Below are 23,424 nucleotides of genomic sequence, written 5' to 3'. Positions count from 1 at the left end.
TTTCACCTGCTAAACGCCACATCATTTAAAGAAAATTATTTTATGAACTTTAGAAATTCCCGCATGCCATAAACCTAAGTCAGCAGTAAGTTTTGTGATTGTGGTGCGGCATTGTGGTGTGAATGCGAGAACTCTGCATTTGTTTGGCATTAAGTCAAGGCCTCCTTCATTAAATATTTAGAGGCAAGCTAAGAATATTCGTTTGGTATAAGAAAAGTTCTACGAACACATCTTATGGTAAAGGTGAGAATCTAATTTCATGTTAATTTGATGTGTGAGTCAAGTCAACTCAGCAGATGGGTGTCAACTAAGAAATGAGATTTTTCAGGAAAAAACAAAAACTGACTGAGAGGAAGTTGATTATCATTAGCAAGAAAATTAATTTTCGCAGGAAACATAAAAAAAAATAAAATAGATGTCGATATTTTGATGGCTGGACGAGAGACAAGGTAGCGAAGGGCACTTCACGGGGATGTTCCATCGTTGTCTAAGCTAGGGGGAACCACCATAAACATACTGTTTATATAAAAATAAATAATTTCGTGAAAAGTGGCAACCTTCTGAAATAAGGGGTGATTTTTTAGCTATTGTCTTTTTTCATTTTGGTATATAATTTAACCATGAATCGTCTTACAAACGAACAACGCTTGCAAATTATTGAATCTTATTAACAACTATAGAAGAACCAGGCCCGCTCCGCTGCACCTTCTTTAACTCTCTAATATCTTTTTAGGGTGGGGACACTTCGCCCTGAAAGCGGATATCAAATTCGTGCCATGTTATGTAGCCTATGACACTGAACGCGTTCGAATCCTGGCGAGAACATCGGACAAAGCGGTGTTTTTCCCTTCTTAATAGTGGCGAAATTTGCGAGGTACAATCCCATGCATGGCCATTTAAAAAAATTTTCCCAAAGAGGTGCCGCACTGCGGGACGTCGTTTGGACTCGGCTATAAAAAACGATCCCTTATCATTGAGTTTAATCTTGAATCGGAAAGCACTCATTGATGTGTGAGAATTTTCCCCATCTCGGTTGCTGGTGGTAATGTTCTTGCTTAGGGTAATGCTCTCATTGGTGAAGGGATGGCACTTCAGACATTTCGACTCAAATATTGATATAAAATTCGTGCTGCACTACCAAATCCCCATATGCCCATTTGGGGGTATATGGGGATGGGCGACCTCCCATTACTGGGACCTAATGTTTTATGCCATGTATGTAATCTACTGCCTAATACTTCTCATTTGAGTCCCATATTGACATGAAATTCGAATATATCTGTTTAGAGGAATTTTGGGGTTGGGGGGGGCCCGCTGGGTACCAAATTTTAATACCATATTCATTTTATGGTCTCCAATACCTTTTATTTGATACCCTTATTGTGCCCTTCGGACCACTTTCGGATATGGTTGGCGTTTTTGGGGTAAGGGGGAGGATCCGCCTCCACCCGATATCGAACAAGTAAAAAGGCGTTAAGTTCGGCCGGGCCGAACTTTGGATACCCACCACCTCGGATATATATGTGAACCACCTTTCCTCAAAATCCGGTGCAAAATTCATACCTTATGCCCCATAACAGCTATGTTCCGATTTGGACCAGATACTAATAAGTAAAAGTTATTGTTCAATTGTATATAACAAAATATTGGTGGTTTTAGTAGTTATATCTAAAAATAAACCGATCTGAACTATATACCACACGAAAAGCATAACATTAGTCAGTGTGTCAAATTTCAGTGCAATCGGATTAAAAATGCGCCTTTTATGGGGCCAAGACTTTAAATTGAGAGATCGGTCTACATGGCAGCTATATCCAAATCTTGATCGATCTGAGCCAAATTGACGAAGGATGTCAAAGGGTTTAACACAACTCACTGTCCCAAAATGCCGCGACATCGGACAATAAATGCGCTTTTTATGGCCCCAAAACCTAAAACCGAGAGATCGGTCTATATGGCAGCTATATCCAAATCTGGACCGATCTGGGCAAAATTAACGGAGGATGTTGAAGGGCCTAATATAACTCACTGTCTCAAATTTTCTCAAAATCGGATAATAAATGGCTTTTATGGGCCTAAGACCCTAAATTGGAGAATCGGTCAGCTATATCCAAATCTGAACTGATCTGAGCCGTATTGACGAAGGAAGTCGAAAGCCCAAGACAACTCACTGTCCCAAATTTCAGCAAAATCGGGTAATAAATGTAGCTTTTATGGGCCTATGACCCTAAATCGGAGGATCGGTCTATATGGCAGCTGTATCCAAATCTAAACCGATCTGGGCCAAAGTGACGGAGGATGTCGAAGGGCTTTACACAACTCACTGTCCCGAATTTCAGCAAAATCCGATAATAAATGTGGCTTTTATGGGCCTAAGACAATAAATCGGCGGATCGGTCTATATGGCAGCTATATCAAAATCTAAACCGATCTGAGCCATATTGACGGAAGATGTCGAAGGACCTAAGACAACTCACTGTCCCGAATTTCAGCAAAATCGGATAATAAATGTGGCTTTTATGGGCCTAAGACCCTTAATCGGCGGGTCGGTCTATATGGGGGCTATATCAAGATATAGTCCGATATAGCCCATCTTCGAACTTAACCTGCTTATCGACAAAAAAAAGAACCTGTGCAAAATTTCAGCTCAATATCTCTATTTTTGAAGACTGTAGCGTGATTTCAACAGACAGACGGACGGACATGTCTAGATGGTCTTAGATTTTTACGCTGATCAAGAATATATATACTTTATTGGGTCGGAAATGGATATTTCGATGTGTTGCAAACAGAATGACAAAATGAATATACCCCCATCCGTCGGTGGTGGGTATAAAAATTATATAGCCTATGTTTCCTTCCAGACAAACGTGTACAGTCTTCCTTCCAGACAAACGTGCATAGTTCAGCCAAGTATCGTATAACCATAAGGGGTCCAACGGCGTTTTCGATCTGATTTTGTATGTCAGATTCGAAATCTACTCCCGAAAACATTTTATTTGAGCCCCATATGCATTTAGCATGTCCAATATATCTGTTTGGGGGAGTTTTGGGGTTGGAGCGGCCCGATGGGTACTAAGACTCAAATTTTAATACCCTATTCGTATTCTTCTCCACAATACCTTTCATTTGATACCTATATTGTCCCAATCGGTCCACTTTTGATTTTGGGTTGTGTTTTGCGCCTAAGGGGGAGGGTCCGTCCCCCTTCCGATACCGAAAAATTATATACCGAAAAATTATATACCTTCCGATACCGAAAAATTATATATATAAATTATTATATGTTTCCTTCCAGATCAACCTACACAATATGTGAAAATTTGGAGAAAATCGGTTCTGCCGGAACAAACCAACCGATACTCATATATCCGTGATTGGCTAATGTGCCCATTTTGGGCTTTTTTGTGGGGGTGGGGTAAATCCCTATACTTCGACACGAATTTGTATGCCAGATTCGTTATCAACTACCGCATGCTTTTCATTTGATACCCATTTTGTTCACTTTTGATATTGGGTGGTGTTTTTTGGGGTAACGGTGGAGGGTCAGCCCCCTTCCGTTATCAATAAATTATAAAGTCTATTCCTACTTCCTGACCATATTCATATTCTGCTCCCGAATACCTTTCATCTGAGCCCCATATTGTCATGATCGTCAAATAAACCTATTTTAAGGGGTTTTGGGGCTGGGGCGGCCCCCCAGGTACTTGGACCCAACCTTATTACGAAATTCGTACTCTATTCTTGAATACCTTTCATTTGAATCCCATGAATCTTCTCAAAATTTTGTACATCGGCTTCCTCGACGACCGTCACAGTATATGATAAGTTTACTCGAAATCGGTTCAGATTTAAATATAGCTCCCATACATATGTTCGTCCAATAATATTGTATTAAAAAGATCTTTTGTTAACCGAATCTCGCAAAATTTGGCTGGAAGTGTTTTCTTATAACTCTCGACAATGCTGTTGAATTTCATAGACATCGGTTTTGATTTAGATATAACTCTCATATAAATGTTCGTCCAATAATATTTCAATAAAGTGTTCATTTGCTAACAGAATCTCTCGAAATAGGGCAGAAAGGATTTTCTCTTGGGTCTCGACATTACTGTTTAATTTTATAAAAATCTATCCAGATTTAGATGTAGCTTTTGTATATAAATATCATCCGATTTTTACTGCAAGCGCATTTATTGACCAATCTGGCCAAAATTTTGTACAACGCTTTGCTCGACAACTGCCACATTATCTAAGAAGTTTGCTCTAAATCGGTTCAAAAATAGATATTGCTCCCATACATAGATTCGTTCGCTTTTAAGAAATATTCAAATAAAGTGCTAATTTTTTGACCTAGGAGATCGTACTATATTAACATATATCTACTATGGGTTCATAAATGATGCATTTTTCACCGTATTATGACGAACGGATCTGAGGTGATGGGTATCCAAAGTTCGTCAGGGCCGAAGTTAATGCTTCTTTATTTGTTATACCCTCCACCATAAGATGGGGGGTATACTAATTTCGTCATTCTGTTTGTAACTACTCGAAATATTCGTCTGAGACCCCATAAAGTATATATATTCTTGATCGTCGTGACATTTTATGTCGATCTAACCATGTCCGTCCGTCTGTCCGTCCGTCCGTCCGTCCGTCCGTCCGTCCGTCCGTCCGTCTGTCTGTCGAAAGCACGCTAACTTCCGAAGGAGTAAAGCTAGCCGCTTGAAATTTTGCACAAATACTTCTTATTAGTGTAGGTCGGTTGGTATTGTAAATGGGCCATATCGGTCCATGTTTTGATATAGCTGCCATATAAACCGATCTTGGGTCTTGACTTCTTGAGCATCTAGAGTGCGCAATTCTTATCCGATTGAAATGAAATTTTGCATGATGTGTTTTGCTATCATATCCAACAACTGTGCCAAGTGTGGTTCAAATCGGTCCATAACCTGATGTAGCTGCCATATAAACCGATTTTGGGTCTTGACTTCTTGACCCTCTAGAGGGCGCAATTCTTATCCGATTGGAATGGAATTTCGCACGACGTGTTTTGTTATGATATCCAACAACAGTGTTAAGTATGGTTCAAATCGGTCCATAACCTGATATAGCTACCATATAAACCGATCTTGGGTCTTGACTTCTTGACCCTCTAGAGGGCACAATTCTTATCCGATTTGAATGAATTTTTGCACGAAGTATTTCGTTATGATATCCAACAACTGTGCCAAGTATGGTTCAAATCGGTTCATAAACTGATATAGCTGTCATATAAACTGATCTGGGGATTTGATTTTTTGAGCTTCTAGAGGGCGCAATTCCTATCCGATTTGGCTGAAATTTTGCATGACGTATTTTATTTTTACTTTCAACAACTGTGTCCAATAAGGTTCAAATCGGTTCATAACCTGATATAGCTGCCATATAAACCGATCTTGGGTTTTGACTTCTTGAGCCTCTAGAGTGCGCAATTCTTATCCGATTAGAATGAAATTTTGCACGACGTGTTTTGTTATTACATTCAACAACTGTGCCAAGTATGGTTCAAATCGGTTCATAACCTGATATAGCTGCCATATAAACCGATTTTGGGTCTTTACTTCTTGAGCCTCTAGAGTGCGCAATTCTTATCCGATTGGAATGAAATTTCGCACGACGTGTTTTGTTATTATATCCAACAACTGTGCCAAGTATGGTTCAAATCGGTTCATAACCTGATATAGCTGCCATATAAACCGATCTTGTGTCTTGACTTCTTGAGCCTCTAGAGGTCGCAATTATTATCCGATTTGCCTGAAATTTTGTACGATGGATCCTCTCATGACCATCAACAAACGTGTTTATTATGGTCTGAATCGGTCTATAGCCCGATACAGATCCCATATAAATCGTTCTCTCTATTTTACTTCGTGAGCCCCAATGGGCGCAATTCTTATACGAATTGGCTGAAATTTTACACAGGCCTCCAACATATAATTTAATTGTGGTCCGAACCGGACCATATCTTGATATCGTTTTAATAGCAGAGCAACTCTTTTCTTATATCCTTTTTTGCCTAAGAAGAGATGCCGGGAAAAGAACTCGACAAATGCGATCCATGGTGGAGGGTATATAAGATTCGGCCCGGCCGAACTTAGCACGCTTTTACTTGTTTTTAAATATTATTATCACCAAACATAATTACCCATTCTTATTTTGTTATTATTATTTATTTAATTGTTTTATTATCAATTTTGACAACATTTTTTGTTTATGCCCTTCTGCACTTTAGCAAAGTGTAATGAAATGAAAATTTATTACAGCAATATTGCAATATCCCAGCGAGGTGGTCCGACCCCCATGACGTATACGTATTTCGAATTCTTGCTCATTCATTTCCATAAATCATACGTCACAATGGACGAGTGTATGTGTGACAGCAAAAAGCTAATACATATGAAACATGTGACCATTGCGGAAAAGACATAATTTCCGTTTTTAGAATCCTTCTGCAGCTTTTGCTACTTTTACTTCTGCTGAACATATCATTAAAATTAATTGTATTTCTTTGTCTCGTTTATTTCTTCTTTACAGAACATTTAACTTCGTCTCACCACAAACAACACAGCTCATATGGATATCTTGAACACCATATTTAATGCAAAAGGTATGTCAAGCAAATATGTTAACATTCATGGGGGCCTAGAAAATTACAAGATTGTCCACACATGCGTAGGCACAAAGTGGAAGGCTTAGCGCTTTCGATAACACGCTACGATAAAAAGCAGTTAATATTAAAAGCATAGCATATAAATTTTTATTATTATATCATGTATTATATGCAATGATGTTGACGTAAAACAGGGAATTATTTTTGGTTGGGGGGGTTTCATGAAATACGGAGGCCATGAGAAGCTGGGAGAATTTCATATTTTCAAAAGACCTTTAATATATGAGAAATTATTAAATTATATGTGGAAAAAACGGAAATTGGGGTATGAGCGCCAATTGTCAGATAATTCATTTTTATAAGTCGAAACTCATTTTAGCTGATCAGTTGGGAAAATTTGATCCTTTTCGAAATTCAACTAAAAATTTAAGGCAATATCGGCTATATCCTCAAAATTTAATGAAGACTTAAAATAGGTTTATAGAACAGTTCTATAAAGGAAATTTGTCAAATAAACTTATTTCAAACCTATATTAAGTTTATTGATTACCGCCGTGGTGCATGTTAAAAAAAAAAAAATTTTAAAAAAATTCATCAACAAAAAACAAAAAAAAAGGCATTCAGTTCGGCCCTGCCGAACTTTGGATACCCACAACCACGGGTATATGTGTTAGCTCCCCTTTCGTCACAATCCGGTGAAAATTGGATAACTTATGCACCCAAATTCGGCACGGATATTGTATCACAAATTCCAACAAAATTGGGTAATAAATAAAGCTTTTATGAGCTTCAGACCCTTTATCGGTATATCGGTCTACATGACAGCTACATTTAAATACAGTCGGGAGACCTAAAACCGCCCACTGTTTCAAATATCAGCAAAATCGGATACAAAATAAAGCTTTTATGTGCTTCAGACCCTTTATCGGCAGATCGATCTATATGGCAGCTAAACCTAAATATAGTCCGATCTCAACCATATTCAGATCGGATATCGGAAGGCTCAAAACAACTCACTGTTTCAAATTTCAGCGAAATCGGATACAAAATAAAGCTTTAATTGGCTTCAGACCATTTATCGGCAGATGGGTCCATATGGCAGCTATATCTAAATATAGTCCGATCAGAACCACATTTAAGTTGGATGTTGGGAGGTCTGAACCTACTCTCTTTATCAAATTTCAGCGAAATCGGATAATAAATAAGGCTTTTGTTGGTTTCAGACCCCTTATCGGCAGATCGGTCTATATGGCAGCTATATCTAAATATAGTCCGATCTGAACCATATTTAGGTCGTATGTCAAAAAATGACTCACATTTTAGCAAAATCGGTTAAAAAACAAGTAAGTTCGGCCGGGCTGAAAATCCGGTGAAAATTGCATACCTTATGTCCCATAGCAGAAATATCGAAATATATTCCAATTTGGAATATATCTATATATCTAAAACTAAACCGATCTGAACCATATACGACACGGATGTCGAAAAGCCTAACATAAGTCACTGTGCCAAATTTCAGTGAAATCGTATTTTAAATGCGCCTTTTATGGGGCCAAGACTTTAAATCGAGATATCGGTCTAAATGGCAGCTTAATCCAAATCTGAATCGATTTGGGACAAGTTGCAGAAAAATGTTGAAGAGCGTAACACAACTCACTGTCCCAAATTGCGGCGAAATCGGACAATAAATGCGCCTTTTATGCACCCAAAACCATACATCGAGAGATCGGTCTATATGGCAGCTTTATCCAAATCTGGACAGATCTGTGCCATATTTCAGAAGAATGCCAAGGGACTCAACTTGACTCACTGTCCCAAATTTCGGCGACATCGGTCAATAAATGCGCCTTTTATGGGCCCAAAACCATAAATTGAGAGATCGGTCTATATGGCAGCTATATGCAAATCTTGATGGATCTAGACCAAATTGCAGAAAAATGTGAAGGGGCTTAACTTAACTCTCTGTCCCAAATTTCGGCAACATTGGACAATAAATGCGTTTTTTATGGGCCCAAAACATTAAATCGAGAGATCGGTCTATATGCCAGCTATATCCAAATCTGGACCGATCTGAGTGAAATTGAAGAAGGATTTTGAAGAGCCTAACACAACTCACTGTCCCAAATTGCGGCGACATCGGACAATAAATGCGTCTTTTATGGGCCCAAAACCATAAATCCAGAGATCGGTCTATATGGCAGCTATATCCAAATCTGGACCGATCTGAGCTAAATTAAAGAAGGATATCACGGAGCCCAAGGAAACTCACTGTCCCATATTTTGGCAAAATCGGACAATAAATGCGCTTTTATGTGCCCAAAACCATAAATCTGGAGATCGGTCTATATTGCAGCTATATCCAAATCTGTACCGATCTGAGCCAAATTGCAAAGCGATGTCAACGGGCCCAAAGCAACTCATTGTCCCAAATTTCAGTAAAATCAGACAATATAAGTGGCTTTAATAGGCCCAAGACCATAAATCGGAGGATCGGTCTATATGGCAGCTATATGCAAATCTGGACCGATCTGATCCAAATTAACAAAGGATGTCGAAGGGCCTAACACAACTCACTGTCCCAAATTTCAGCATATTCGGATAATAAATTCGCCTTTTATTGCCCCAAAACCTTACATCGAGAGATCGGTCTATATGGTAGCTATAACCAAATCTGAACCGATCCGTGCCAAATTAACGAAGGATGTCGAAGGGCCTATCGCAACTCACTGTCCCAAATTTCAGCAAAATCGGTCAATAAATGCGCCTTTTACCGGCCCAAAACCTTAAATCAAGAGATCGGTGTATATGACAGCTATATCCAAATCTGAACCGATTTGGGCCAAATTAAAGAAGGATATTGAGTAGTCTGACACACCTCACTGAACGAAGTTTCAAATGAATCGGGTAACAAATGTTGCTTTAATGGGCCCAAAACCCAAAATCGTCGGATCGGTCTATATGGGGGCTATATCAAGATATAGTCCGATATAGTCCATCTCCGAACTTAAACTGCTTAGGGACAGAAAAAGAATCTGTGCAACTTTTCAGCTTAATATCTCTATTTTTAAGGACTGTAGCGTGACAGACGGACAGACGGACGGATATGGTCTTAGATTTTTACGCTGATCGAGAATATATATACTTTATAGGGTCGGAAATGGATTTTTCGATTTGTTGCAAACGGAATGACAAAATGAATATACCCCCATCCTTCATTGGTGGGTATAATAAACAACAAAAAACCCATAAAGAAATCTTTTCTACCATGGTTTACAAAATTAAAATTTAAATGGATATTATTGGTGTAATATTTTCCAAAAAATCTAAAATACCTGCTATAATTTGATATAATTTTTTCACAACTACTCACCTGTTCCTTCCTTTCCTTTTACAAACTGTTGAATACAACTACTTGAAAAAAACCCCAAAAACACAAAGCATAACAAATGTTTTTTAATTTCAAATCTAAAGACCCCAAAACAATGCCATTAAAACAAATGTACAATGTCGTTGAGTGCAAAGAAAAGGAAAATATCATTTAATCCAGTCAAATGAATGGGAGAGAGTAAAAGCAGAAAAGCTAACATTTAAACCCCACAAAAAATAAAACGCAAAAAAAAAAAAAAACAAAGCAGAAGTAAGACCAAAATTGAAAATTGAAAATCTATAACAAGTCGTATAAAGACTAATGAGATTTGCCAATGGTATTGGATTCCAATCTGTAATTTTCGTATTATTGACAAAACAAAAACCATTTTTAATTTAAAAAGCTAACAAGAAAGCACGCAAACAACGACTCAAACACACACACACACACACATAGATACACTTGCACTCATACTCAGCCACATACACCTGCAGACATTGAATATTCAACAAACAGCGTCATTATTTGCAAATGAGGACTGTTCATTTTCATTTATTTATCCCAATGCCATAGCCAAAGCATCAACTCCCGTCGACATTTGCGTTTTCATTTCCTTTTCCTGGAGATGGGTGGCTGGCAGTGTACTCTTGTGTGTGAGTACGGGATTGTGGGATTTTCTGTGTATGCATGTATGTGTGTGTGTGTGTGTGTTTGTTATACTCTATAACGGCAACGAGCTAAACTTATTACCAAAGCGATGAAAGGAATGTCACACGGGAAGGAGTGGCGGCAGTAGAGATTGCCGCATATTGGTTATGTTGAAGCAGCAGCGAATAGGTGGATGGGGGGAAACCTTGTGTGATGTTTCCTTGCTAATAAATTGAAATGACAACGTTCGTGCTGTGAAACTAATGCCACAAAATGCTCATGATTATGCTCTGATGTGTGATGTGTTGTGGTATGATGTTGTTTTGCTGACTTGCCTTTAACAGCAGCAGCGCGATTTAGGAGGGTCTTCTAACTAAGATAAGGCCTTAAAGGAGTAATCAAATGACGTCATATAAAATAAATCGAATGATATTTTTGCAAGGCCTTCTTAAAAACAGTGTCATTCTGGTTTTTGTGAAGCAGTCATATATAGAGAAAGCTTTGTTTTAGAGAATTGAATTTTGAATGAAGGAACTGGGAGTCATATTGACAGGTAGATGGGCAAAGGAAGTACTATCGGAGGGTTAGAGAGATGAGAGGAGAACAAAACAAGTAAAAGCGAGCTAAGTTTAGCCGGGCCGAATCTTGGTAACTCACTACCATGAATTTTGCTAAAATATGGGAGCTATATTTGGTTATAGACCGATTTGGACCGCACTTGGCACAGTTGTTGGAAGTCATAACAGAACACTATATGCAAAATGTTAACCAAATCGGATAAAAAATGCGGCTTGTAAGGGCTCAAGAAGTCATATTGGGAGATTGGTTTATATGGGAGCTATATCAGTTTATAGACCAATTCGGACCGTTTTTGACAGATTTGTTGCAAGTCCTAACGAACCACTATGTGCAAAATTTCAAATCGCCAAATCGCATGACAATTGAGGCTTCCAGAGGCCCAAGAAGTCAAATAGGGAGATCGGTTTATATGGGAGCTATATCAGGTTCTTGATCGATTTAGACCGACACAGTTGCTGGAAGTCATACAAGAAAACTTCGTGCAAAACTTCAGTCGTATGAAAGAAAAATTACTGCTTCCAGGAGTTCAAGAAGTCAAATCGGGAGATCGATTCATATGGGAGCTATATCAGGTTATAGACCGATTTCGATCGTACTTAACGCAGTTGTTGGAAGTCACAACGGAACACTATGTGCAAAATATCAGCCAAATCAAACAAAAAGTGGGGTTTCCAGTGGCTCAGGAATTCAAATCGGGAGATCGATTCATATGGGAGATATATCAGTTGTTAGAAGTCATAGCGGAACACTATGTGCAAAATTTCACCCAAGTCGGACAACAATTGCGGCTTGTAAGGGCTCAAGAAATCAAATCGGGAGATTGGTTTATATGGGAGCTATATCAGGTTAAAGGCGAATTCGGACCGTTTTTGACACAGTTGTTATTGTTGTTGTCCTAACGAACCACTATGGGCTAGTGGTTCGTTAGGACAACTAGAAGACGTAGCAGAAAACTGCATTCAAACTATCGGCAAAATCGTCGAAAATTGTTGCTTATAGCGGCTTCAGACGTGAAATAGAGATATCGATTTATATGGAAGCTGTTGGGGTGTACCCTAAATATTGGGTTGCCCAAAAAGTAATTGCTGACTTTTCATATAGTCGGCGTTGACAAATTTTTTCACAGCTTGTGACTCTGTAATTGCTTTCTTTCTTCTGTCAGTTATCAGCTGTTACTTTTAGCTTGCTTTAGAAAAAAAGTGTAAAAAAAAGTATATTTGATATATTGAATGGGTCATATCGAAAAGGTTACCCGACCACTGCCGTGTGTTTCAAGCGGAGATCCTTGCAATTAAAGAAGTGGTGGAATATAATCTCATAACGACAACAGGCATAAATATCTTCTCAGACAGCCAGGCAGCCATTAAAACCCTGGAGAACGTATATCTGAACACAAAACCCGCCCTCGACTGTCGCAAATCTCTCAACGTGATGGCTGAAGAGTTCAAAATTCATCTGTTCTGGGTGCCGGGCCACAGAGATATCCCAGGGTATTATAAAGCAGACGAACTTGCGAGTCTTGGAACTACCTTACATATTCCAGGGAAACTGGAATCTGTGGTTATGCCTCTTGCGACATGAAAGCTATGTTTTCAGGATCAGCCCCGAAGGGCAACGAATGAAAGATGGTCACAAAGAGGGGGCTGTGAGCATTACAAAACTATGTGGGAGTCTTGGCTTAAACAAGTCTACCGTTTTACTGCCATTGGCAAGAATAGACGCCTCTAACAGAACAGACGTCTGTCTAATCGGAAAATATGCTGACAGACTAAAGTTTGCCAGTAACGATTTTGCAGAAGCTGTGAGGACATCGATAAAAAAGAGACTATAGAACACCTTCTGGGTGTGTGTCCCGCACCGGCGGTCAGAAGGAGTTCCACTACAGGTTCTCATTTCTTTGAGAATATGCCTGATTTAGCCTATATGAACGTTCGCAAGCTGTTGGACTTTTTAAAGCGATCTGGATGGTTCAATGAAAGGAACTAGAAGGCATCTTCCTTCTTCTGTTGCTGTGGTATCACAATGGACGAAAACGTCTAAGTGAACCAACTTCTATCGGATGGCACACTGCCACTTAAATCTAGTCTAACGATAGGTTGGGATATACAAACTTCCGCATTAGGTTTGTAATACCTCAAAATATTGGTCTCAGTCCCTATAATGACTGACATTTTAAGTCGATCAATCCTTGTCCGTCTGTACTCTTGACCGTTTGTCCGTCCATCTTTTTGTTCGTCCATGGTTTTGTCCGTCCGTCCCTTTGTCCATCCGTCCCTTTGTCCATCCGTCCTTTTGTCCGTCCGTCCGTCCTTTTGTCCGACCGTCCTTTTGTCCGTCCGTCCTTTTGTGCGTCCGTCCTTTTGTCCGTCCGAACTTTTGTCCGTTCGTCCTTTTGTCCGTTCGTCCTTTTGTCCGTCCGTCCTTTTCTCCGTCCGTCCTTTTGTCCATCCGTTCTTTTGTCCGTCCGTTCTTTTGTCCGTCCATCCTTTTGTCCGTCCGTCCTTTTGTCCATCCGTCCTTTTGTCCTTTTGTCCGTCCGTCCTTTTGTCGTCCGTCCTTTTGTCCGTCCGTCCTTTTGTCCATCCGTCCTTTTGTCCGTCCGTAATTTTATACGTCCGTCCTTTTTTCTGTCCTTCCTTTTGTCCGTCCGTCTTTTTGCCCGTCCGTTCTTTTATCCGTCCTTCCTTTTGTCCGTCCATCCTTTTGTCCGTCCGTCCTTTTGTCCGCTGTCCTTTTGTCCGTCCGTCCTTTTGTCGTCCGTCCTTTTGTCCGTCCGTCCTTTTGTCCATCCGTCCTTTTGTCCGTTCGTAATTTTATACGTCCGTCCTTTTTTCTGTCCTTCCTTTTGTCCGTCCGTCTTTTTGCCCGTCTGTCCTTTTGTCCGTCCGTCCTTTTGTTCGTCCGTCCTTTTGTTCGTCTGTCCTTTTGTCCATCCGTCCTTTTGTCCGTCAGTAATTTTATACTTCCGTCCTTTTTTCTGTCCTTCCTTTTGTCCGTCCATCTTTTTGCCCGTCCGTTCTTTTATCCGTCCTTCCTTTTGTCCGTCCGTCCTTTTGTCCGTCTCTCCTTTTGTCCGTCCGTCCTTTTGTCGTCCGTCCTTTTGTCCGTCCGTCCTTTTGTCCATCCGTCCTTTTGTCCGTCCGTAATTTTATACGTCCGTCCTTTTTTCTGTCCTTCCTTTTGTCCGTCCGTCTTTTTGCCCGTCTGTCCTTTTGTCCGTCCGTCCTTTTGTTCGTCCGTCCTTTTGTCCTTCCGTCCTTTTGTCCGTCCATCCTTTTGTCCGTCCTTCCTTTTGTCTGTCCCTCATTTTGTATGTCATTTTATCCGTCCGTCCTTTTGTCAGTCCGTCCTTTTTTCCGTCCGTCCTTTTGTCCGTCCGTCCTTTTGTCCGTCCGTCCTTTTATCCGTCCTTCCCTTTGTCCGTCCGTCCTTTTGTCCGTCCGTCCTTTTGTTCGTCTATACTTTTGTCCGTCCGTCCTTTTGTCCATCCGTCCTTTAGTCCGTCCGTCCTTTGTCAGTCCGTCCTTTTGTCCAGCCGTCTCTTTGTCCATCCGTCCTTTTGTCCGTCCGTCCTTTTGTCCGTCCTTTCTTTTGTCAGTCCGTCCTATTGTCCGTCCATCCTTTTGTCCGTCCGTCCTTTTGTCTGTCCCTCATTTTGTACATGCTTTTGTCCGTCTATCCTTTTGTCCGTCTGTCTTTTTATACGTCCGTCCTTTTATCCGTCCGTCCTTTTGTCCGTCCGTCCATTTCTGCCGTCCGTTCTTTTCTGCCGTACGTCCATTTCTGTCGTCCGTCCTTTTCTGCGCTCGTTTTTTACTACTTACGTCCTTTTCTCCGTTCATCTGTCCTTTCCATCAGCCATCCTTGCTTTCTTCCTTTTGACAGTTCTCCCATTTTCTGTCTGTCCATCCATTCTTCCTTCCTTCTTTGCTTTCGTCCATACTTTGTGGGCCTTTATAAGGCCTGTTTAGACTTCATTTCAGCCGCCTTCTTTTATGGTATATGAATATCGAATATATAGTATGTACATGTGAGTGTTGCATAGCTAACAATGTTGCCGATGCTGCTGCCACCATTGCTGCTGTTGACAATGATGGCGGTGTGATGGCAGTGATGCCTGATGGCTGACGGTGATGATGAGAAATGATACATGATATAACAAATTTAGAAAAGTCGCTCACATATGTAAAACAGTTTACGAGCAATGCCTGCACAAATATACCCTAAGAAGAAAACAAAACAAAAGCAAAAAAAAAGCTTGCACACCCCCATACCTACACAGTTTTACATTCACATACAGTGGGGAGGATTTACAAAAAGCAAAAAAAAAAAAAACCCGAAACACAAAAAAATGTTGATGGGTGTTACAGGAGACAATTTTTATAACTAATCGAATTTTAATGAAATTTTTCTACTACATTGATCCATTAGTACAGGTGGGCTGGGAGGGAGAAGAAGTGAAAAAGAAAATCACAAACCTTGGCATAATTTCTTTTTGAAAACGGTCTAATGCAAAACTGAAGAAAAAAAAAACTAATGATCAGTGACATCCTGCCTTTTTGTCATTTCGCTAGCAGTGGCGTCATGTATTTTTCATACATTCGTTATACATAAATTATGCTAATTTTATATTTTATGTGAAATATGGTAGCATGGAATCTGAATGATTATTCTTTAAAAAATGCAGTTGAGATTTATGTTTTTGTTAACAATTAAGATAAGGGGAAGGACATGTTTTCTAAGGGTTTTATGATATGTAAAACATTGATAAACATTTCAATATAGGGTAAACCAAAATTTCGAAATTATATCATTTTTAAGTTTTATCGAAGTCTGATAAAAACCTGTAAGGAGGCTATATTTGGGCGCGGACGACTATATAATACCCTACACCACCGAATCTTCATACTATTTCTTTATTTTATATACTTACTTAAATATCGAGTAGAACAACAAGAGGTTTTTATAATAGATCCCAAATTATGGAGAATATCGGCTAAAAAATAATATATATGTATGGGAGGTACATATAAATCCGATCCAATTTTGATAACATTTTGCACACATATAAGGACGTCGAATAGAATACCTCATTCAAAATTTTGTAAAGTTAAGGTTTAAGTGGCAGACTGCCATCAGACTCATTTAGACGATTTCGTCCATTGTGATATTACAGGAACAGAAGAAGGAACATGCCTTCTAGTTCCTACCGTTGAACCATCCAGATCGCTTTAAAAAGCCCAGTAACTTGCGAATGTTCACATCCACTAAATGAGAAAGGTTCTCAAAGAAATGAGAACCAAAAGTGGAACTCCTTTTAACTGCTAGTGCGGGACACACACAAACAGAAGGTGTTCTATAGTCTCTTCTTCTTCGATGTCCTTACAAGTTCTGCAAAAGTCGTTGCTGGCAACCTTCAGTATGTCAGTATGTTTTCCGACTAGACAGTGACCTGTCATGACGGACGCAATGACTGAGACATCTGTTCTAGACAATGACAGCAAAGCTGTAATCCTATTTAAGTCTATTGGGTTGCATTTTTTGACCATCTATCATTCGTTGCCATTCGGCATCCATCCATTGTGATATTACAGGAACAGAAGAAGGAACATGCCTTCTAGTTCCTACCGTTGAACCATCCAGATCGCTTTAAAAAGCCCAGTAACTTGCGAATGTTCACATCCACTAAATGAGAAAGGTTCTCAAAGAAATGAGAACCAAAAGTGGAACTCCTTCTAACTGCTAGTGCGGGACACTCACAAACAGAAGGTGTTCTATAGTCTCTTCTTCTTCGATGTCCTTACAAGTTCTGCAAAAGTCGTTGCTGGCAACCTTCAGTATGTCAGTATGTTTTCCGACTAGACAGTGACCTGTCATAACGGACGCAATGACTGAGACATCTGTTCTAGACAATGACAGCAAAGCTGTAATCCTATTTAAGTCTATTGGGTTGCATTTTTTGACCATCTATCATTCGTTGCCATTCAGGCCTGGTCTTGAAAACTTAGCTTACATGTCACTAGAGGCATACCCACAGATTCCAGTGTCTCTGGAGTGTGTAAGGTACTTCCTAGTCTCGCAAGCACGTCTGCTTTAGAATTCCATGGGATATCTCTGTGGCCCGGCACCCAGAGAAGGTGAATTTTGAACCCTTCAGCCACTTCATTGAGAGATCTGCGAGAGTCGAGGGCGGTTTTTGTGTTTAGAAATACGTTATCCAGGGATATAATGGCTGCCTGGCTGTCTGAGAAGATATTTATGTCAATCGTCGTCATAATTAATGACAATCGTCGTTTAGAAAGATCGGACCAAAATTTTGGCATCTACTGCCTTAATAGGCCATATCGGATGAATGATATGAATATATGAGGGTTATATTTAAATCTGAACCGATTTTGAGGAAATTTTGGCCTCGTATTGGGACGTCAAATAGAACACCTTATGCAAAACTTTGTTAAAATCGGAAAATTGTAGCTTCTGCAGACTAAAAAATCCATATTGGATTAGAGATATATATGGGAGCTTTGGGTATGGCTCCCGAACCAAAAAATGTTCTTGTGCTAAATCTTTCGACAGTCGGTAAACATTGCGACCTGTACCTTGATAACAAAATACATGGGCAGACAGACGGACAGACAGACGGAAAGACAGACAGACGGTCAGACAGACAGACGGATCGACAGACGGACAGACAGACGGATAGACAGACGGTCAGACAGACAGACGGATAGACAGACGGACAGACAGACGGATAGACAGACGGCCAGACAGACAGACAGACGGACAGACAGATAGACAGACAGACGGACAGACAGAGAGACGGACAGACAGACAGACAGACGGACAGACAGACAGACAGACAGACAGATGGACAGACAGAGAGACGGACAGACAGAGAGACGGACAGACAGAGAGACGGACAGACAGACAGACAGACAGACAGACAGACAGACAGACAGACAGACAGACAGACGGACAGACAGACAGACAGACAGACAGACAGACAGACAGACAGACAGACAAGCGAACGGACAGACAGACGGACGGACAGACAGACGGACAGACAGATGGACAGACAGACGAACAGACAGACAGACGGACAGACAGACAACCAGGCGGACAGACAGACAGACGGACAGACAGACGGACAGACAGACGGACGGACAGACAGACGGACAGACAGACGAACAGACAGACAGACGGACGGACAGACAGACAGACAGACGGACAGACAGACAGACAACCAGACGGACAGACAGACGTTTAGACAGACGAACAGACGGACAGACAGACGGACAGGCAGACCTCGTGTATCCCTGTTAATTTAAGGTGGTCTCTCTTCTATCAGGCGGCACAATCCGGCTTCATTGTCAATGACCTGTCGAGGGGCTCAAAGTGGCCTACGGTGGTCTAAACATTTTTCTGAGAGATCTTTTCTTTACCTTGAAATTTTAATTTCTTACCCCAACTTGATTTTCGTTTATTTTAACCATGATGTTGCTAGGAAATTGTACTGACTGTCAATTTCTATACCCACCACCATAAGGTGGGAGTATACTAATCTAGTCATTACGTTTGTAACACCTCGAAATATTGATCTGGGACGCCATATAGTATAAATATTCTGGATCGTCTCGACATTCTGATTCGCTATAGCCATGCCCGTCCGTCTGTCTGCCACGTTAGTGGTCGAATGCTTAAAGCTAGCCGCTTGAAATGTTGGCCGGATACAAACTATTGATGAAGGTCATTGGGGATTACAAATGGGCCATATCGGTTCAGATTTAAATATAGCTCCCATATAAACTGATCTACCGATTTGACTTTTTGAGCCCCTGGAAGCCGCAATTTTTTCCGATTTGGCTAAAGATTTGAATGTGATGTTCTTTTATGACTTCTAACAACTGACCTAAGTATGGTCTAAATCGGTCTATAACCTGATATAGCTCCCATATAAATCGATTCCCGATGTCACTTCTTGAGCCCTTGGAAGCCTTAATTTTCTTCCGATTTGGCTGTAATTTTGCATGTGGTGGTATGTTATGACTTCCAACAACTGTTCCAAGTACGATCCCAATCGGTCTATAACCTGATATAGATTTGACTTCTTGAGCCCTTACAAGCCGTAATTTTTGTCCGATTTGAATGAAATTTTGCATGTAGTGTTCCGTTATAACTTCCAAAAACTGTGTTAAGTATGTTCCGAATCGGTCTATAATCTGATATAGCCCCCATATAAACCGATTTCCCGATTTGATTTCTTGAGCCCTTACAAGCTGCAAATTTTTGTCCGATATGGCTGAATTTGGGTTGATGTTAAGTTTTGACCTCAAACAGCTGTTCCATGTACGGTCTAAATAGGCCCATAACCTGATATAGCTTTCATGTAAACCGGTCTCTCGATCATCCTTGTTCGGTTCCTAGAGGTAAGTAGAATAAAATAAAGTTTAGCCCTCCAACTAAATTTATTTTCTATAAATTTATAGCCGAATCCATGGTGGTGGGTTCCCAAGATTCGGTCCGGCCGAACTTAGCACACTTTTACTTGTTTAACCTTTGTTAGCCTTTTAAGATATTTCAATCCCTCTGAAGAGTTTTCCCTCTACCATGTCTGTAGTTTTTGGTTTCTATGAGCTCCACTATGACTCCACTGTTTTCACATATCACCAGAAAAACAATCGAACACACTCCAGTGATATAAAAAAACGACACGAATGTTCTTCATATGACATTTTAAGACTTACAGGGATTTCGGGAAAACTGACGCAAGGCACACACATAAACACACACACACACACACACAGTGGAGCGCAATCATACGTGAATTTAGTTTATCCAAGCAGATGGTACCGAACACATGCTCATACAAAAGAGACATTCACAAACGAATACAGATGCAAACAAATGCCATTTACAGCGATATAAGAGTTAAATACAAAACACACATACACATGTACAAACAAATGGTGAAACACATACCACATACACAGATTGATTCATTTGCGACACTTTAATATTCTTTTTGGCAACAAATTCAGTTAAACCCCCAGTTTTTGGAAGCGTAGGTATTGGCTGATGGGTGATGGGGCCCATAAGGCCATTTGAGAATATTGACCATTATCCATGGCCATGTAAGCGAGGGATATAAATTAGTGTAACTGAAATGTTGAGGGACTAACTTTGAAGCGATAAAGTAAACAGGAAGTATTTTTGTGTGAGTTGGTGTGCTTGTGTCAGTAGGTGTGTTTGTGTGAGTCTTTGTTTCCTGTATCTCTGAACCCTGAGCAAAGAGTTGGAATGGATTTCTTCGCGTGCTTTACGGAAACATTAGAAGATACACGCGTTTGCCAAAAGTAAATTACCTCGTTTCGCGTTCATGTCTATGGGTGTTAACAGGTAAATAATGTCATTTGCCAAAATTTGCCATTTGCCACAACCTACACCCATGGGGGCTGAGCTAAGCTTAGGAAAGCTGCATACTCACCGTTGGCAAAGCATCAACATGAACAAGGCTCTAGGGAAATACAATTTGAGATTTGTTAAAATCAAATGAAAATTTGTTATTTTAAGGGTAATTTTATTTGTCACCTCTAATGTTGGGATATGCCTTTCGCTTTCGTTTTCATTTTATCTGTTTTTTGTGTGTTTTTGTTCTTTGGCTTTTCTCCACATCGTTCTTGGTTCCCAAAGTGTCTGATTAATCACTGCCATGGGCTTGTTGACTTAACTCAACGAACGCAAGACTTCATGTTCAGCATTCAATTACAGGTGATGGCACAAATCCTTAAGGATTTGTGGTGTTTAATGTGGCTCGATTACACCTAGTCTTAGTCGCAACCCAAAGCCATAATGAGTTTGTTGTTTTTGTTTTTTTCCTTATAAGGAAAGAAGAAAAGAAATTAAATCTAAATTGTTGTTTTTCATTTCCTGGTCGTATAAAGTTTGAACATTTTTCTTTTCTATTATCTTAGAAATTCCCAAGGCGAAAATTATTTTGCAATTATGACCAATAATATATAAAGTTATCAGAGGAATATGAATTTTGAAGGCGCTAAAAAATTGAAAGAAAACCAGTAAAAACGTGTTAAGTTCGGCAGTGACGAACTTTTGATACCCACCACCAAGGATAAAAAAGGTCTTCATATTTTATTATTCCATTTTATATATTGGTTTGCCCAAAAAGTAATTGCGGATTTTTCAGATAGTCGGCGTTGACAAATTTTTTCACAGCTTGTGACTCTGTAATTGCATTCTTTCTTCTGTCAGTTATCAGCTGTTACTTTTAGCTTGCTTTAGAAGAAACGTGTTAAAAAAAGTATATTTGATTAAAGTTCAGTAAAGTAAAGTTTTATTAAAAATGCATTTACTTTCTTTTAAAAAATCCGCAATTACTTTTTGGGCAACCCAATATATCACTTACCGATTTGGGCCCACTCCTCTGCGCCTTCTTTAACTCTCTAATATCTTTTTAGGATGGGGACACTTCGCCCTGAATGCGAATATCGAATTCGTGCTATTGCAGCCTATGACGCGGAACGCGTTCGAATCCTGGCAAGAATATCGGACAAAGCAGTGTTTATCCCCTCTTAATGTTGGCGACATTTGCGATGTACAATACCATGTATGGTCATCTAAAAAATTTTCCCCAAAGTGGTGTTGCACTGCGAAAACCCGTTCGGACTCGGCTATAAAAAAAGGTCCCTTATCATTGAGTTTAAACTTGAATCGAAAAGCACTCATTGATGTGTGAAAATTTGCCCCTTCTCGGTTTCTGGTGGTAATGTGCTTCCTTAGGGTAATGCTCTAATTGAGGGAGGGATGGCACCTCAGACATTTCGACTCAAATATGGATACTAAATTATTGCTGCACTTCCAAATCCCTTTAATTTGAGCCCCATATTGTCATGGCCGGTGAATAGGAACCATTTGGAGGGTATTTTGGGGCTGGGGCGGCCATTCGCACTTTGCACAGAAAATAAATATTAAATTCGTTCTTTATTCTCAACGAAAATGAAGTTCAGTTTAGGGGGTGCTTTAGGGCATACCCCAAAACACTTGGCTCCTAAATGGGATATCAAATTTGTTTTCTACTCCCAAATACTTTTCATTTGAGTCCCATATTGTGATAATGGGTCAAATAACCCATTTGACGTACCTTTAGCAGACTTCTAGACTTGCACGCAAATTATGTCATATTCGTAATCTACTCCCTAATACCTTTCATTTGGGTCCCATATAGCCATAGTCGGCTAATATGCCCATTTGGGAGTATTTGGGGGTGGACGAACTTCCATTATTTGGACCTAATGTTTTATGCCATATTTGTAATCTACTGCCTAATACTTTTCATTTGAGCCCCATATTGACATGATCTTCGAATATAGCTCTTTAGAGAAGTTTTGGGGTTGGGGGGCCCGCTGGGTATTTGGACCCAAATTTTAATACCATATTCGTTTTCTGGTCTCCAATACCTTTCATTTGATATCCCTATTGTGCCCATCGGACTACTTTCGAGTATGGGTGGCGTTTTCGAGTTTAGGGGGAGTATCCGCCTCCACCCGATATCTAAAAATTATAAAGCCTATGTTTCCTTCCGGACAAACGTACACAATTTGTGAAAATTTTAAGAAAATCGGTTCAGCCAAGTATCATATAGTCATAATGGGTCTAATGGCGTTTTTGAGGGGTGGCTGGACCCCCAATACTTCAATCTGATGTTGTATGCCAGATTTGAAATCTACTCCAGAATACCTTTCATTTGAGCCCTATATTGAAATCAACGTCCAATATGTCTATTTGGGGGAGTTTTTGGGTTTGTGGCTGCCCGATGGGTACTTAGACTCAAATTTTAACACCATATTTGTATTTTACTCTCCAATACCTTTCATTTGATACCTATATTGTCCCGATTGGTCCACTTTTGATTTTGGGTTGTGTGTTTGGCATAAAGGGGAGGGTCTGTCCCCCTTCCGATACCGAAGAATTATATAGCCTATGTTTCTTTCCAGACCAACCTACACAATATGCGAAACTTTAGAGAAAATCGGTTCAGCCGTTTTTCAGTCTATGCGGGACAAACAAACCGAGTGCTATTGGGTTGCCCAAAAAGTTATTGCGGATTTTGCATATAGTCGGCGTTGACAAATTTTTTCACAGCTTGTGACTCTGTAATTGCATT

General features: G+C 40.0%; 1 protein-coding gene across 1 annotated transcript in view; it reads left to right on the top strand.

The window, feature by feature from the left end:
• LOC106091643 (uncharacterized) overlaps positions 1–23,424 on the top strand; it is a 739,869-nt gene that overhangs the window by 358,921 nt on the left and 357,524 nt on the right. The window contains exon 2 of the mRNA XM_059366171.1: positions 6,577–6,649. The gene's annotated coding sequence lies outside the window, so the exon portion shown is untranslated. The remainder of the gene's footprint in view (positions 1–6,576; positions 6,650–23,424) is intronic.

The sequence above is a fragment of the Stomoxys calcitrans genome, chromosome 4, assembly GCF_963082655.1.
Source record: "Stomoxys calcitrans chromosome 4, idStoCalc2.1, whole genome shotgun sequence".
Lineage (NCBI taxonomy): Eukaryota > Metazoa > Arthropoda > Insecta > Diptera > Muscidae > Stomoxys > Stomoxys calcitrans.
The sequence above is the reverse complement of the archived record's forward strand: the minus strand, read 5'-3'. Positions and strand labels throughout refer to the sequence as shown.